General features: G+C 41.2%; 1 protein-coding gene and 1 pseudogene across 2 annotated transcripts in view; one reads left to right on the forward strand and one right to left on the reverse strand.

The window, feature by feature from the left end:
• Positions 1-16,391, reverse strand: part of polm (polymerase (DNA directed), mu) — a 225,292-nt gene that overhangs the window by 74,975 nt on the left and 133,926 nt on the right. The window lies entirely within an intron of this gene.
• The window catches only part of LOC125487348, a 30,189-nt pseudogene continuing 22,951 nt past the window's right edge, over positions 9,154-16,391 (forward strand).

The following is a 16,391-nucleotide window of genomic DNA, read 5'->3' on the forward strand; positions in this document are numbered from 1 at the left end:
CACACACACACAATTCCCAATTCCTTCGCCTCCGCTGCATCTACTCCCAGGATGAGGCATTCCACTCCCAGACATTGCAAATGTCCTTGTTTTTCAAGGACCGCAATTACCCTTCCACAGTGGTCGAAAATGCATTGGACCACATCTCTTGCATTTCCCGCACCTCAGCCCTCACACCCCCTCCCCGCAATAACAACAAAGACAGAAATCCCCTTGTCCTCATGTATCACCCCATCAACCTCCGGATTCAACGCATCATTCTCTGCCACCTGCAATCTGACCCCACTACCGAGGATATATTTCTCTCCCCACCCTTATCTGCCTTCCAGAGGGACCGCTCTCTCTGCGACTCCCTCGTCCGCTCCACACTCCCCACTAGCCCCACCACCCCCAGCACCTTTCCCTGCAACCACAGGAGGTGCTACACCTGCCCCTACACCTCCCCCCCATCCCAGGCCCAAGAAAACCTTCCACATTAAACAGATGTTCACCTGCACATCTGCTAATGTGGTATACTGTATCCGCTGTTCCCATTATGGCCTCCCCTATATCGGGGAAACCAAGTGGAGGCTTGGGGACCGCTTTGTGGAGCACCTACGCTCGGTTCGTGACAAGCGACAACACCTCCCAGTCGCGAACCACTTCAACTCCCCCTCCCACTCCTTGGACAACATGTCCATCCTGGGCCTCCTCTAGTGTCACAACGACGCCACCTGGTAACTGGAGGAACAGCACCTCATATTCCACCTGGGAACCCTGCAACCCAATGGTCTCAATGTGGACTTTACAAGCTTCAAAATCTTCCACCCCCCCCCGGACCTCATCCCAAGACCAGCACCCCGCTCTTGTCCCTGCCTCCTTGACCTATCCATCTTTTCTCCTACCTGTCCACTCCTCCCACCTCACTGACCAACCCTCACCCCCACTTCCTACCTACGAGCCTCATCCCCGCCTCCTTGACCTGTCCATCTTCCCTCTCACCTACCCGCCCCTCCCTCCTCACTGACCAACCCCCATCCCTACCTACACTCACCTTTACTGGCTTCATCCCTGGCTCTTTGCCCTGTCTGTCTTCTCTCTACCTATCTGCTCCACTATCCACCTTCTATCATCGCCTCCCCCTCTCTATTTATTTCAGAGCCCCCTTTCCCTACCCTATTTCTGAAGAAGGGTCTAGGCCCGAAACGTCAGCCTTCCTGCTCCTCTGATGCTGCCTGGCCTGCTGTGTTCATCCAGCTCCACACCTGGTTATCTCAGACTCCAGCATCGGCTGTTCCTACTATCTCTCACATAATTCCTATGTCCTTTCATGCCCCCATTTTCACTCCAAATCTACACGGTCCATTTCTATCTTCAATTTCCTCTTTCAAAATCTGGACCAGTGTAAACTAAGGCCTGCCCACATTCTATTTACAATCAACCGGTCGTTCAATACAAAGGTCACCTGCCATCTGCCTTGGGTATTAAATTTCACCAACAGCTGAACCTTAGTCACGTCTGTGCCATAACTAAATTGACCATCAAACACATAGAAGTCCTACAGTTTGCTGATGATTTTTCACTCTCAATCTCTTTTATCAATCAAAATGAGATTGCGACTGTCCTTGAAGATGATAAAACAGAACTCGGATCAACCCAGACCTGGTCAAATATTCCCATCTCCCAACAATGCTGAATGGGAGACCCGTTGAAAAAAACACATTATAAAAAACAACAAACTTTCTCAGAAGGCCACCATTGTCAAGGTTAACACCAAATCATTATGTCAGCTAATCCTTCTAACAAATTCAACAGCAATTATTTGAGAATACAGTCCTCCACAAGTCAACAAAGTATGAGCGTCCAGTTGTTACCACACAGCTGCACTGCAGGGAGACCTGAACTGTGTGTGAGTATTGCATAAGGGCATGAGAGAAGTTCTATGATCAATGCCTCAAACATTATCTATCCGTTGCAATGGGGGCATACTCAATGAATATACACTTGTGTCCTTCTTAAAGCCAGGTCTTTTTCTAATTCATTCATGGGAAGTGTGTATCTTTGGCAAGACCAGCCCTTGTCCATTCTTAATTGCTCTGGAGAAGGTGGTGGTGAGATGCTATCCTGTGCTGCTGTAGTCCTTGGGATGTAGGGAGACCCAAAATACTCCCAGTAAGGAAGGAGAAGGAAAAAGAAAGAGCCTTAAAGACACTGTGTAGCTTAGACTCAAGCTCAACAGCATTGACACATATGATTAGGCAAATCTTGCTACCAATCAATCAAAATAGTGACAACTTATCCATCAAGCTGCATCATGCTTTCAGGTGTTTGGATTCAATGAAGAAGCCAAGCAGCAGCAGAGAAGGCAAGAAAAGGAAGGATTTCACTACTTCATGGGATAGCCTACCCTGGTGTCCAGCCATCTATATGTCGTGAATTGACCTGTTCATTCACATGGTGATCCATTGCATAAACTCAAGATCCTGGGTACATGTTATTGTGAATAATGGCCCCTTCAATGAAACTGAAAGTCATAAAATTGAAAACATAAGCAAAGTTCTTGAAGATTCAAAACAAAAATTGCTCATCTTCCAATCTCTTAAGTGTCAATTAAGCCCAACTATTCATAGCAGCAAGGAACATGCAAAATCCATCAAAGAAGTGTATGTATATACAAAAAATTAGACATGTAAATCAAACCAAGTTCTCACACCCCTACAGGCTGTCCAAACGTAGCTTGTCACTTCGATTAGTCATCATTGGAACTCAGCCATGCATTCACATGGAACCATATGCCAAGTGTATCCCCAGAAACAGTAAGAACAGCATGTTTATTAGGATAGATGTTGACATAACATCAGGGAATCAAAAGCACTCGTGCACAATTTCGTACTGAAATGATTTCAGTTAAATGGCTGTGAATCTTGGAATTCTGTATCCGTCAGGGTTATGGAACGCGCAATTAATTTTTTAAAAATGGATTCTTTCATGGGATGTGTGTGCCACTGGCTAAAACAGCATTTACTGTCTGTTTGAAACTGCCCTTAAAACGGTGGTTGTGAGCTGCCTTCTTGAACCATTACAGTCCTGGGAGTGATTGGGAGCAGGTTTATTTGGTGTAGGATACACAAAGTGTTCTGGCTTCTCAGGTAGCCTGGGAGTGGATGGGTAAACAGAGTTGAGACACACGATGAGCCACAACTGTGCTAAATGGCAGGGCATATAAGTCTACTTTTGCTCCTTTTTCCAGCATTCTCATGTTTTCACTGACCTACATCAGCACTCCATTCTTTCAATGGTTCAAATTTATAATTCTCATCCTTACATATCCAAGATTATGTGTTCATTCAACTTTTACCTCTCATGCATTCTCGACATCCTCAATTACTAAACTGTCTCAGCTCAAAAGCCCAAGATTTCTTACTCAAAATTAGTCTTATCTCTTTTAAGATCCATGTTAAATTGTAATTCTTTGGCCAAACCTTTTGACACCCTCTCCAAAATATCTTTGTTTGACTCTGTTAGTTTTTGTGCACTGTGAGACACAGCGAGCATTTTTTCTGTTTTAAAGGTTCTGTGTAAATATCAGCATTCTGTTCCTCTTTTAATTCTTTTCATCTGCAACATATTCTAGTTCTGAGGAAATTTCTCAGACCAAATAACATCAAATTCTGTTTCTCCATCAGTGCTGTTAGATATGCTGAGTATTTCCAGTTTATTTTACATCTTAGTTTCCAGTTTCTAGCATTTGCAGTACTTTGTTTAATTGTTCCTCTCCAAATTGCCTTTGATAATCTGGTGAAAGTATCAGCAGTTACATCAGACCTGGAGCTACCTCCCTGGTGCTCACTTGCTGAACTGAACCTATGCAAAGTACTAACTGAACAATAGCTCATTTCACTACCTACTGGTTTTGAAATCACAAACAGTCAAGCAAGAGCTGAGGTTAGAAGCTATCGACACGGTGTCTTTGTGGAGCTGGCACGGGAAACTTTGCTGTTACGGAAGGGTCTCAGAAAGGAAAGCTGCCTGTTGAATGTTCCATTCTCAAAATGGTAATATTTTAGCTTATTGTTTGACTTTGAGTTTAGCAAAATGCATACTTAAGATGAGGGGACTTCCCACTATTCTAACAATTGACAATATGATGTTCAGATATCCTGCTCTGACGGAAAGAAAAAGATTGGCTCGAATGGTGTGGAATATGAATCCATGTTTAACTATTGAGAAGATGAAAGTCATTGTCTTTGTTCTCCTTTACAAATTTTGTAACCGCTCCAACAATCTATACCTTTTCCCGGCAATTCGTAGAATCATAGAATCCCTACAGTGTGAAAGAGGCCATTCAGCCCATTGAGTCCACACTGACCCTCTGAAGAGCATCTCACCCAGATCAGCTCCCCCCCCCTTATTCTTGTAGCTCCATATTTACTTGACTAATCCACCTAACCAACATATCCCTGGACACTACAGGGCAATTTAATATGGTCAATCAACATAACCATTGACTCTACTGCCCTTACCATTTGGTCAGATGGCAATTATTTCAAGCTGAATTATACAGTCCACAATTTTGGTGAGTTTGACCCTGAGATGAGTTATCCCATCATCAATACAACCAATGTAATATCCACCAACTCTACACCTTTCTCACCCATGACTTGTTTCCTGTAGACTTGGCTATTCCAACACCATCTTGGTTGCACTCCCACTTTGTACCTTCCATAAGCTTGAGATTGTACAAAATTCTTCTGCCCCTTTCCTTTCCTTAAACCTCATCCCGTTTACCCATTACCCATGTGCTTGCTGATCTACATTAGTGCATTGCTAAATTGAGACCCAGTGTTAAAACTCTCACGGTTGCTTATTATTTCTCCAATACCACCCGCCTCCCTACTGCTGTAGTCACTCCAGCCCTGCATCTCACCAAATCATCTGCACTCCTCTGATTCTAGCTTTTTCATCATCGCCAATTTGAATTGCTCCACTGTTAGTGACTGTGCCTTTAGCTGGCAAGGCCCGAAGCTCTTGAATTCCAGATCATAGCCTCTCTTTCTTTCTCCCTTTAAGATAACCCTTAAAACCTACCTCTTTGGCCAAGCTTTTCATCATCAGCCCTCATTCCTCTCGATGTTTTTCAGGGTTAAATGTTGATCGATACTGCTGCTGTGAAATGACTGAGGACATGTAATGACTGAAAAGTTGCTGTGCAAATATAAGTCGCTGTTGTGAGACAAGAAAATATCTTTAGGCAAAATTGGATGACAGACACCTGAAAATACTCACAAATTGAAACTTGGTTCAAACTTGTTGCACAAGGGCACATCCAGACAAAAGGCTGGCTGACGGAAAAGTACTGTAGCTAGCTCAGATGTAGGTTGTTAAAAGAACTGAGAACAATTTTGTCAGAGGGAATCATAGTGAAAATGGAAGATTTTCATTTCTTTTGGTACTTTTCATGTTGATAGTAAGATTTGTTCTTTTGGATATCTTGTCCCTTCTCCTTCTTTGCTGCCATTGAAATGTGCCTTGCTGTTGATGAGATTCAGATAACTCCACCTAAATCTATTCCCCTCTCGAGGGTACTTGGTGCTTCAACATAATTTATAGCCAGAGTCAGCACTGGAAGAATTCACTGGCATTACATGATGAAATGCAGCCACGGCTGTTTTTAAATTACAATTATGAATTGATAACAGAAGTGAAAACGGTACAAGAGGTTCTGCGTCAAACAAACAGTTTTGCCTCATATTTTCCTTCAAAGGCAGAATAACAGAGGAACCAAAAACTTTGGTGAAGAGAATAGTAACTCCAGAAGGCTCTTGTCTATTGTTTCACAGGTTCGCTGACTGATGAATATCAGCTTTTTATTCTTGTCAATGGTATATTTTTGGAATTAGATGACATACCATTGTCTCAGTTATAATTTGTGTCATAGTTGCATGCATCAAAATGAGTTGGTGCATCTCAGTTCACTGTGAATAAACCATGGGCAATTGAGTAACCATCACCAGGTACTGTCATTCGTTCGTTGAGACATCTTAAACCCATCTTCAGCTGCAAAATGCCTTTTCTGATGATTCTTCTTCTCCAGTCAGATCTTCTACAATCTTTCAACAGCTGCAGATTGTGCTTTTCATCTTGAATATCTCCCTTGTCTGTCTACTGATGGTGGAAACGTCAGCCTCTCTGCTCCTATGATGCTGCTTGGCCTGCTGTGTTCATCCAGCCCTGCACCTTGTTGTCTCGGATTCACCAGCATCTGCAGTTCCTACTATCTCCTCTCGATGACCATTACTTTATGACTATTACGAGGGGGCATAATTTTAAGGTAATTGGAGGAAAGTATAGGGGACATGTCAGAGGTAGGTTCTTCACACAGAGAGTGGTGGGTGTGTGCTGGCAGTGGTAGTGGAGTCAGATACTTCAGAGACTTTTAAGCGACTCTTGGATGGCACATGGAGGATAGTAAAATGTAGGGTATGCAGGGTAGATTGATCTTATTAGGATAATAGGTCGGCACAACATCGTGGGTCGAAGAGCCTGTACTGTGCTGTACTGTTCTATGTTCTCTCTGTGCAGCAGACAAGACTGCTGTGTGTCAATGCGTCATTCCATTCAAACAAAGCCTTTCCCTGCTCTCAAAAAGGGCTTCCTCTGCAATGTTCCTAAGTCAGAGAGAAATACAACAGCTTTGCATGAGATAGAAATGCTGATCAGCTGCTGTTTATCCCAAGTTACCTTCACCTTCGAAATAAACGGTCAATTTATAAAACTGTTCTCAACTCCTTTCTGGTACTTTAGGAGACTGAGTCTACCGAGTTAGGAGGTGGTGATGCAGTGCTAATGTCAGTGAATGAGGGATCCAGTGGCCTAGGCTAATGTTCAAAGGGGTTTGAATCTTACCATAGCAGATGGTAATATTTGAATTCAATAAAAATCTGGAGTAGAAAGTGCATCTAATGGCAACTGTTTGTTGTCATAAAAACCCATCTAGTTCACTAACATTCTTCAGGCAATAAATGCTGACCTAGTCAGTAACACCCATAGAGATAGTAAGATCTGCCGACGCTGGAGTCTGTTCTGGAGGAACACAGCAGGCCAGGCAGCATCAGAGGAGCAAGCAAGCTGACGCTTCAGGTCGGGACCACCTTGGAAGTCTACAACCCAATTGTCTCAATGTGGACTTTACTAGCTTCAAAATCTCCCCACCCCCAACCTCATCCCAAGACCAGCACTTCCTCTCATCCCCACCTCATTGACCTGTCCATCTTCTCTCCCACCTATCCACTCCACTATCTACCTGCTATCACCGCTCCCCACCCTCTCTATTTATTTCAGAGCTCCCTTCCCCTCCCCCATTTCTGAAGAAGGGTCCTGACCCAAAACGTCAGCTTTCCTGCTCCTCTGATGCTGCCTGGCCTGCTGTGTTCATCCAGCTCTACACTGTATTATCAGTAATAGCCATATGCCAGTAACAAATCAAAATATGTAAAATACTGTGAACTCAGAAACTGTAGCCATAGTGTCCAACTGTGAATATTTTACATCATTGCCACAATTACACTGTCTGGTCTCCTTTTTGATCTTAAACCATCCACTTCTGTTGTCAAGCAGACTTCAGTTACGTGAAATTAGACACCCAGGTCTAATCATAAAACACAATCATTTTACAAACCCGATAACATTTCTCAGGGAATACAATAAAGTGGTAAAAGTAGAAACATGGATTGAAAATGGTAAGTTTGGATGCTTATTCTTCAAGGGAATAACTTGTTTAGAAAAGAAAAAGAAAGAAGTAGGAGGGTGGTTGGGGGTGGGGGGAGGCATGGGAGGGGTGGCAGTATGATTTAGGAAGACATTGCAATGTTGGAATGAGAAGATGGCCTGGTGGTGGCAAAGAAGATCCATTTTGTCAAGAACTGAGAACCCAAAAGGGTTGGATTGCGTGATTGGGAACATTCTGTAGACTTCCAAATCATGGGAGTGGCTGAGGAGCAAATCTTCAACGATATTACAGGGATGTAAAGAACCCCTTTGTGTTTTCTCTTTGCACCTGGGTAGCAGATGAAGCAGAAGTAGCTGTTTCCCTGGAACAGGTTGTCGCCAGAGATGATAGATTGAAGGGGACCACTCAAATTCAAGTGTGGCTGGTCTGACCGCTCTTTCTGCTGACCATCAGAAGGATTTACAAGTTGATACCAACAGTTCAGGCCATGTCATGGACAGATGTTCTGTGGCTATCAGGTCCTGGAGTCAGACTTGAAACTGGAGTTTCTGGTTCAGAGTTTAGGACACTAACCACTGCATCACAAGACCTCCTGCAACAGGTCTAGAATGACAATATATTTGCGCTTTAATTACCAAAATGTCAACTGAGATAACGTTACGGTAGAAGATAAGAAGGGAATGGAATTTCTGAATGTGTACTGGAAAATTTCTTTAAGCTGTATTTAACCAGCTAAATTATGCAGCAGGTATTGTGAGAGCTAGGCTTGGGAATGTGTACGCAAAGTGGACCAAATGTTTCTTGGAGAATGTTGGGTTCATGTTCATTTTGTCATTGTCAGTTAGAAGAGCAAAAGAGAAGACCAGAAACAAAGTAAAGCAGAACTTGTAACTTGGAAGAGAACTACATTGAATGGGATGAGAGGGGATATTGCCAAGGTGAAATGAAATCAAAGATTGACAGGAAAAACTGTGAGAGAAAAAAGGATAATCTTGAAGGACGTGATGTTTTAGGCACAGACTTGGTATATTCTGACAAGAGCAATTGAGAATAATCCAAAATCAATGCTCTTTGGATGATGAAGGAGTTAGACTACATGACGAAATAAGAAAAGGTATATGATGTATGTCAGATGCATTCTTTGTGTATGAAGCAGGTCAAGCACATCTGTGTTGAGAGGGGATGTAAAGAGGAAAATGACGAAAGAAAGGTTATGAGAACAGTTCATAGAACAAAATCCAAAAGTCTTTGATCAACAAGTAAGCTTATTGGATAAAGTGGAGTGAGTTCTATCAGGGCAGATAGAGTGACGCAGGCCTGAAGTGCAAGGCAAGACGAGAACAAATACTTTGTATGAGTGTGTTCATCATGGAAGAGGAGGCTGGCAATTATCAGTGAAGCAGGGCTGAGTGAGATAACTGATGGGGTGAAAATCAATAGAAAGAATGCACTTGAAAACTGGATATCCCTGAGAATGGATATGTTGCTTCATCTGGACGGCTTACATCCCAGGTTGCTGAAGGAAGTGAGAGTGGGGGCGATGTTTCAATATTCCTTGGATATGAGGGTTAAGTGCCAGAGAGTTGCAATGTGGTAAAATTGACAGTGTTATTCAAGAAAGATCATAAATGCATTCTGAATATAGTCTGGTCAGTTTGATATCAGTACTTGGTCAAGTTTTAGAAAAAAAACAATCAGATTTTAAAAAATCAACAGGTATTTGGAGAGGTTTGAGTAAATTTAGGGGAATCAGTATGGATTTGTTAATAAAAGGCGGATCATTCTTGACTAATCTTTAAGGTTTTAAGGAAGTAACAGAGAAGGTTGATGCAGGGAAAAGAAAATATGTTGCCAATGTACATCTAAAGAAATCTGTTGACCGATGTCACATAAAAGATTGGTTAAAAATGTTGAGGCTCATGGAATAGGAGTTACTGTTAGCTTGGATTAGAAGATTGGCTTAAGACTAGAAAATAGCAAGTCATGGTAACTGATGGTAGGCAGTTGTGTTTCTTGAAGCTCAATGCGAGGACCTATGTTTCTTTAATAAATATAAATGACATGGATATTAGAATATAAAGTAAAGCTTTAGAATTTGCCAATGATTCTAAACTTTAAGGGTATGGCTGACAGCAGAGGTGATACCAAATGACTGTAAGAGAAATAGATTGGTGACCATAACAGGTAGATATGTAGAAGATACAATTTAATACAGACATGAATGAGGTGATGTATTTTGGTTGAATGAATAGGAAAAAGAGGTGTAGATTTGAAAATGCGCAAGGTTAGAAGGGTCTGCAGGAAGTAGAAGGGAGAATTCATATGAATAGACCTTGGACAATGGCAGGCCATACCAGGAGAGCAGTGAGAAAAGCATATGGGAACTTGGGTTTCGGAAATCAAAGTACTGAGCACAAAAGCAGAGAAGTTATGCTAGACCAATATGAAGCTCTGATTTGGCAACCACAACTGGGATATTGCATCCAACTGTAGTCACCACCAACATTTCCACTGAACTGTGGTTCTGGAAGTTACTGCCACGCACAGACCTTGGGAGCCCTGTGCATCCAGTGAGAAAATTAGAAGGAACACTGGTCACCACAGTTTAAAAAAGATGTGAGTGTCCTTGAAAGGATGCAGAGGAGGTTGACCAGATTGGTTCCAAGGATGAGGGGTTTTAGATAAAAGGTGAAATGAAGAAGCTCGAGTTCTTCTCTTTAGCAGTAAGGAGTTTGAGAGGAGATTTAATAGAGGTGTACAAGATTGTGATTGGTTTTATCAGCTGGACAAAGGCGAGTTGTTACCATTAGCTGATGACGAACAATTCAAGAACAGATTGATGGTTTTGGACAAGAGTGGAAATGTAAGGAAAAACACCTTTATTCAGTGAATAGAATTCATTGCCCATGACAGTGCTGGAAGCAGAGATGATGAATGATTTCATAAGCAAATGATGAATACTTGATGGAAATAGACTTACAGATCTATGAAAATAAACTGAGTGGGTTGTTCCACACACAGCTATCATAGACTCGATTGTCGAAATGACTTCCTTCTGTACTGTGATGACACCATGAGTCTAATTATTTCTGTCCTCTTCTCAGAATCTACTGAAACCTTGGAATTCAAAAAATATGTGAGTATAATGTTACTTGAGATATGAAACTTTGCTTTTTAGCATTGGAAAGCTACTCGTATTATATTGTTTTTATTTCTGTTTGGAAGGGAGTTCATGGATTTTGACTCCACGAGAGTGGCTTTTAGCAGTGAAGGAATAGCGATACGGTTTCATGTCAGGGTGTTATGTGGTTTGGAGGAAAATCTTCAGGTGCGATGCTTCCTTGCATCTGCTACTTTTGTTCTTCTTGGTGGTAGAATCACAGGTCTGGAAGGTGCTGTCTCAGGAAAATACTGATTTAAGGGGACAGCAATTTGACAAGGTGCAACATGTATTTGGTCAAACAAACCACCTCAACTTCAAGAGACTAGGCCAATGAGCACAGAGCAAGAAATTTTTGACTTTGGCCAGTAGTGAAAATTAAAGGAATCTTGATCAACAGCTCATAATACATCTCTCGTAATTTGAATTTCCATTTGATTCAATCCAGGCCAAAATTACTTCCAATGTTAAACATGTGCATCTTAAAGTGCAGTAAATCAGATCATGCTTGAAATACTCAGCAGACCAATCAAAGATTGAGATTCACAATTTAAGCTTTGATACTGCTAGTGATGAAAGTTTGAGAACCAAGCCAGACTTGACAATCTGATCAGGCAACTTGCACATAACTTCTCTGAGTGAGGTCTGTCCAAATAGGTGGGAGAGAATATGGACTCTGCATCAGGCAAACAGATAATTCTTAAAGGATATTCTGACATACAGATTTGGCAGATTGTGCCCTTGCCTCAAGCCTCAGACATTCTCCTAATTTCCTGCCGTAATTTTTGACTGATACCTTGTTTATGCAGGTTAGCCAGAGTTTCCCTCAATCTTCTGCAAAGTTATATTTGCTTGCTGGTATTATATATTTACATATTATATGTTATATTCTTGTATACATTGAGATACATACATTATCAACAGAAGTATGAATATGTTGTTCTCGGAGAAGCAGAGATGCCTTACTTGCTTCAGTAATTTTGAATCATCGCACCTTTGCAGAGTGTTTCACCTTGACAAGTAATTTCGACGGCAAATATTCTCTTCTTCCATGCAGGTCCAGCCTCCCACCTCCACTGCCAGCCCAAACCAACAAACCCAGTAAGTGAAAAGAGATATTCTTCTCTTCTGATTCGCTTTTTCTGATGACAAAGAGTTGTAGGAGTGTTCAGGAAATTGATATTCAGGTCTTTAGGGCAGCATGAAGGAGGAAAACCTAAGCAAACCCACTAAGAATGTGGAAGAGTTGCCATGAAAATAATGATGTCTAGCATCTGTGATCTTTTGCGTTTAATTTGGAAAAATTGCTTCTTGCACCTCATTTGCTTGCCTGGGTATTTCCTGCCTGAAACTCCATGCTGGAAGGCTAATAAAGCATGAACCAATGAAAGGCCAATCATCTGACTGATCCATCCAAAGGTTCTGCCAAACATTCGGAATGACAAGTGAACAGTTGATCAGCTTGAGAGAGAGATAACAAGGTGTAGAGCTGGATGAACACAGCAGGCCAAGCAGCATCAGAGCAGCAGGAAGGCTGACGTTTCGGGCCTAGACCCAGCATGGGTTGTTACACAATACTGAGAATTTAAAATGAATCAAAACAGATACACTGTAATCATTTCAGGCATCTGCACACATTATTACTTGGAATTTCCTTCAGCTGTTTCTCTGGAAAGAGAATGTTGGCAAACCCAACCTTCATGAGAAATGGAATAAACAGCCAGAATCGGCCATTTCCACTATTTCTCTCAGGGTACATTGCAAATGTTGAAGCATTTTCACAGAATGAAAAGAATCTGTTTTCAGTAACAGAAGAGTTAGTAACCTGAAAACACAGAGCTAATTCGAAATTGATCCAGAGGTGACAATGAGGAAGCATTTCTTTAGACAGCAAGTCGTTATGGCCTGAAAATAAATTCAACAGTAACTTTAAAAAGACAATTGGAGAATGGAAAAATGCTGAGCTATTGGCAATAGCGGAGGAAGTGAGAATAATTGGATAGCTCTTTCAGGGACTGGCAGGAGCACCACAAGCTGAACAGCTTCCTTCTGTCAGTTATAGAAACACAGAAACATAGGAAATAAGAGCAGGAAGAGGCCATTTGGCCCTTCGAGCCTGCTCCGCCATTCATCACCATCATGGCTGATCATCCAACTCAATAGCCTCATCCTGCTTTCTTCTCATAACCTTTGATACCATTCATCCCAAGTAATATATCTAGTCACCTCTTGAATACATTCAATGTTTTGGCATCAACTACTTCCTGTGATAATGAATTCCAACAGGTTCACCACTCCTTGGGTGAAGAAATGTCTCCGAGTCTCTGTCCTAAATGGTCGACCCTGAATCCTCAGACTGTGACCCCTGGTTCTGGACACACCTACCATTGGGAACATCCTCCCTGCATCTACCTTGTCCAATCCTGTTATAATTTTAAAAGTCTCTATGAAATCCCCCCTCATTCGTCTGAACTCCAGTGAAAACAATCCTAACCTCATCAATCTCTCCTCATACGTTAGTCCCGCCATCCCCGGAATCAGCCTGATAAACCATCGCTGCACTCTCTGATTTTGGTGACCTTTCAGTTAGGTGTTGAGAGACTGGAAGAGCCTTACCCTTTGGATTTATTTGATTGTACATGAAATTTGACAGATTGTCTTCTTGCTTCAGACTTCAGTCAGACTCCTAATTTCCTGCCATAATTTTTGACTGAAACTGTTTTTATACAGTTTAGCCAGAATTTGTCAATCTGCAAAGTTACATTTGATTGCTTGTACCCTTAAAGGAATGTGCAAAGCAGTGTATTTTCACTTCACACTTTGTACCATTTATTCAGAAGAATTTATGATCTGTTGATGAATTTCTTCCACAACCAAAGTTCTTTCTCAAACAGGAAAGGCATAGTCAGTCAGAGTGGATCTGATTTCAAGCACATACTGAGTTTGTGCAAGGTGTCAAGGAGGAGTTGTTGAACAAGGATTTTATGAAGGAACCCTTGTCTGATATTCTCCTTCCTGGCCTGGGGATTCCAAGGCTGCTATAGCTGTTAACATGATCAAATGCATCAAACCAAAGCTCTTTTCAGTTGTAAAGGCTGGGTTCTGGGTGGCTGCCAGGACAGCTGTGTGTTAATACAAAGCATTTCAAAGAATAGCATTTTAGCTGGAATGTCTTTCTTTAGTTAGTTATTTTTTTCTTTACAATAGATCTCAAGTGTATCTTATCTGTACTGCTGATTGTGGTAGATCTCTCAGTGATGAAAATATTGTTGTTGAGAGAGAGTTTGGTCTTTCACAGCTTGTTAGAGTCTATTCTTTAATATGGAGCATACTTTATTTTGATTACAGATCGCCAAAATGAAGAAACATCATGTGTGAATGAGGTTGTAAGTACTCAAGAGTAAAAATGTGTCCACTGATTATTTGCACCCGAAAAATCTAATATCATCTTGTAAGAGTAACAATAATAATAACACGTTTTGCTAAAGGCCTCAGGTGACACCCCAGTGCTCGACACTGAGAGTGCTGCACTGTTGAACATCTATCACTTGGACAAAATGTTAAACTTCTCACATAGATCCATATGTTTCCACATTAATATGGAACAGAAGTAAGAGTGCTCTCTGTGTACCTGCCAATGTTCATCCCTTAATCAATAGCTAAAACTAATGATTTAGAAATTTACTTCATTGCTGTAAATGGGACCTTGCTGTCCACAAACAGCTTGTCATGTTTCATTCATTACATCAGTAACTACAATGAAAATTCTCAGTTTTAATTGTTTTGGCATTCATAACATCGTGAAATGTGCTGTGTAGCAAGAGCTTTCTTTCTCCTTTTGTAAATAAATCTCTAGAGAGAGCATTCTGCATAATTTAAAGACAATTCAAAAAATATCCCAAGTTTCTCATATGTATTTTTAATCAACCTGTTTAGAGATGCTATGATACACCTCTGGAGCAGTCGGGAGTTGAATCCATGCCTCCTCGCTCAGAGATATGGACTTTACCACTGTGCTACAACAGACCCTAAAGTTTATGATATCCTTTTTATTTCCCTAAGATTACTATTTTCTAATCAATCTGCCCAGAAATGTTATTGCACACCAGTAGAGCAGATAGGACTTGACCCCGGGCCTTTTGGTCCAGAGGTAGGGAGATGACCACAGTGCCACGAGAAAATTTATAAAAGTTTATTATATCAAATTCTTAATTCCACTGTTTGCACCTGACCAGGTGTATTACATAGTTGACAATGCCAGATCACAAAACCAGGAAACCTTGCGTGTTAGATTATCTATTCCAAACTGAACCAATAGTAAGCTTTAATCTTCAGTCTGCACAAATGTTCATCCAGTTGTCTTAGTAAAGTTATTTTCTTAAAATTGATTGATTATCTCATACGCTTAGGAGCCAGTCTAATTAGATTAGTCAATTCAATTTGCCTAAATTGTAAAGAATTATCACTGATAAACAGTACAATGACACCAGCATGAAATAAGCTGGTGATCCAAGATTTTAAGAACAAAGTCCATGTTACTGCAAAGCATTTCCCTACTTTTGCAAGCTTTCTTTGCCTGAAACAAATTTGAATATCAGTTGAAACTCTCTTGTGCTATCGAAACAGTGAGGTACACAAGTTGCAAATTATCTTGGGGAACGCGGTTATGTTTGCAGCAGACTGAACAAAGGACCTTTCATTGTGGAGCTGATCAAACAAAGTCAATAACCAAATTCCTATTTGCTGTAGCAGACGGGACATTGCAGTTTATGCAATGACAAAGAGCACAACTAATATGTTACAGCACTGAGACAGAGACACATCCGTAATGTGAGTGAGTTTCTGATAATGCTGCTCCAGACAGGGAATACCAATTTGTAAGATAACTGTGTTTTCTCTGTTTTCAGAGGTAAAGAATCTGTAATGTTCACTGATACCATCAGCTGATGGGACTGCTGTTTTTGTTGGGCTACAGGTCAGCTATATGGTCTGCCTCTCAAATTTGATAAATTACCAATTACTTAACTGTGCTGAAAGGCTATGATGCGATTCAGACGTAAAAAGTTGCACAAAACATCCAAGACATAAATGACTTTGGACTTTCTGAAAAAAAATGCAAGAAATACACAGAAGTAAATTTTTTTGCTTGCTCCTTGCTAATAATTGCTGTGAAATGACACTTCATATTTTGGAGAATTATTAAGTGATCTTCTCTGCAGAGTCACAGCTGAGAACCCAACAACAAGAACATGTGTAATAAAACATCAGAACAGACTCGTAGAGACACTGTAAAACAGAACAAAAATAAATGTGATACCAGACGTCAGAGATTTTAGGGAAAATAGCCAAAAGCGTGGTTACATTTTTCCAATGTTTTCAGGAAAAACCCCAGATAGAGAGAGGGATGGAATTCTAAAACTTGGGAATGAGGCAACTGAAGCATCAGCCACCAATGGCGGAGCCCTTAAACCCAGGATATTTAAGAGGCTGGAATCAAAGAAGTGTAGGTATCTCAGAGCGTTA

This window comes from Rhincodon typus, chromosome 40 (genome assembly GCF_021869965.1).
Source record: "Rhincodon typus isolate 14 chromosome 40, sRhiTyp1.1, whole genome shotgun sequence".
NCBI classification, from domain to species: Eukaryota; Metazoa; Chordata; class Chondrichthyes; order Orectolobiformes; family Rhincodontidae; genus Rhincodon; species Rhincodon typus.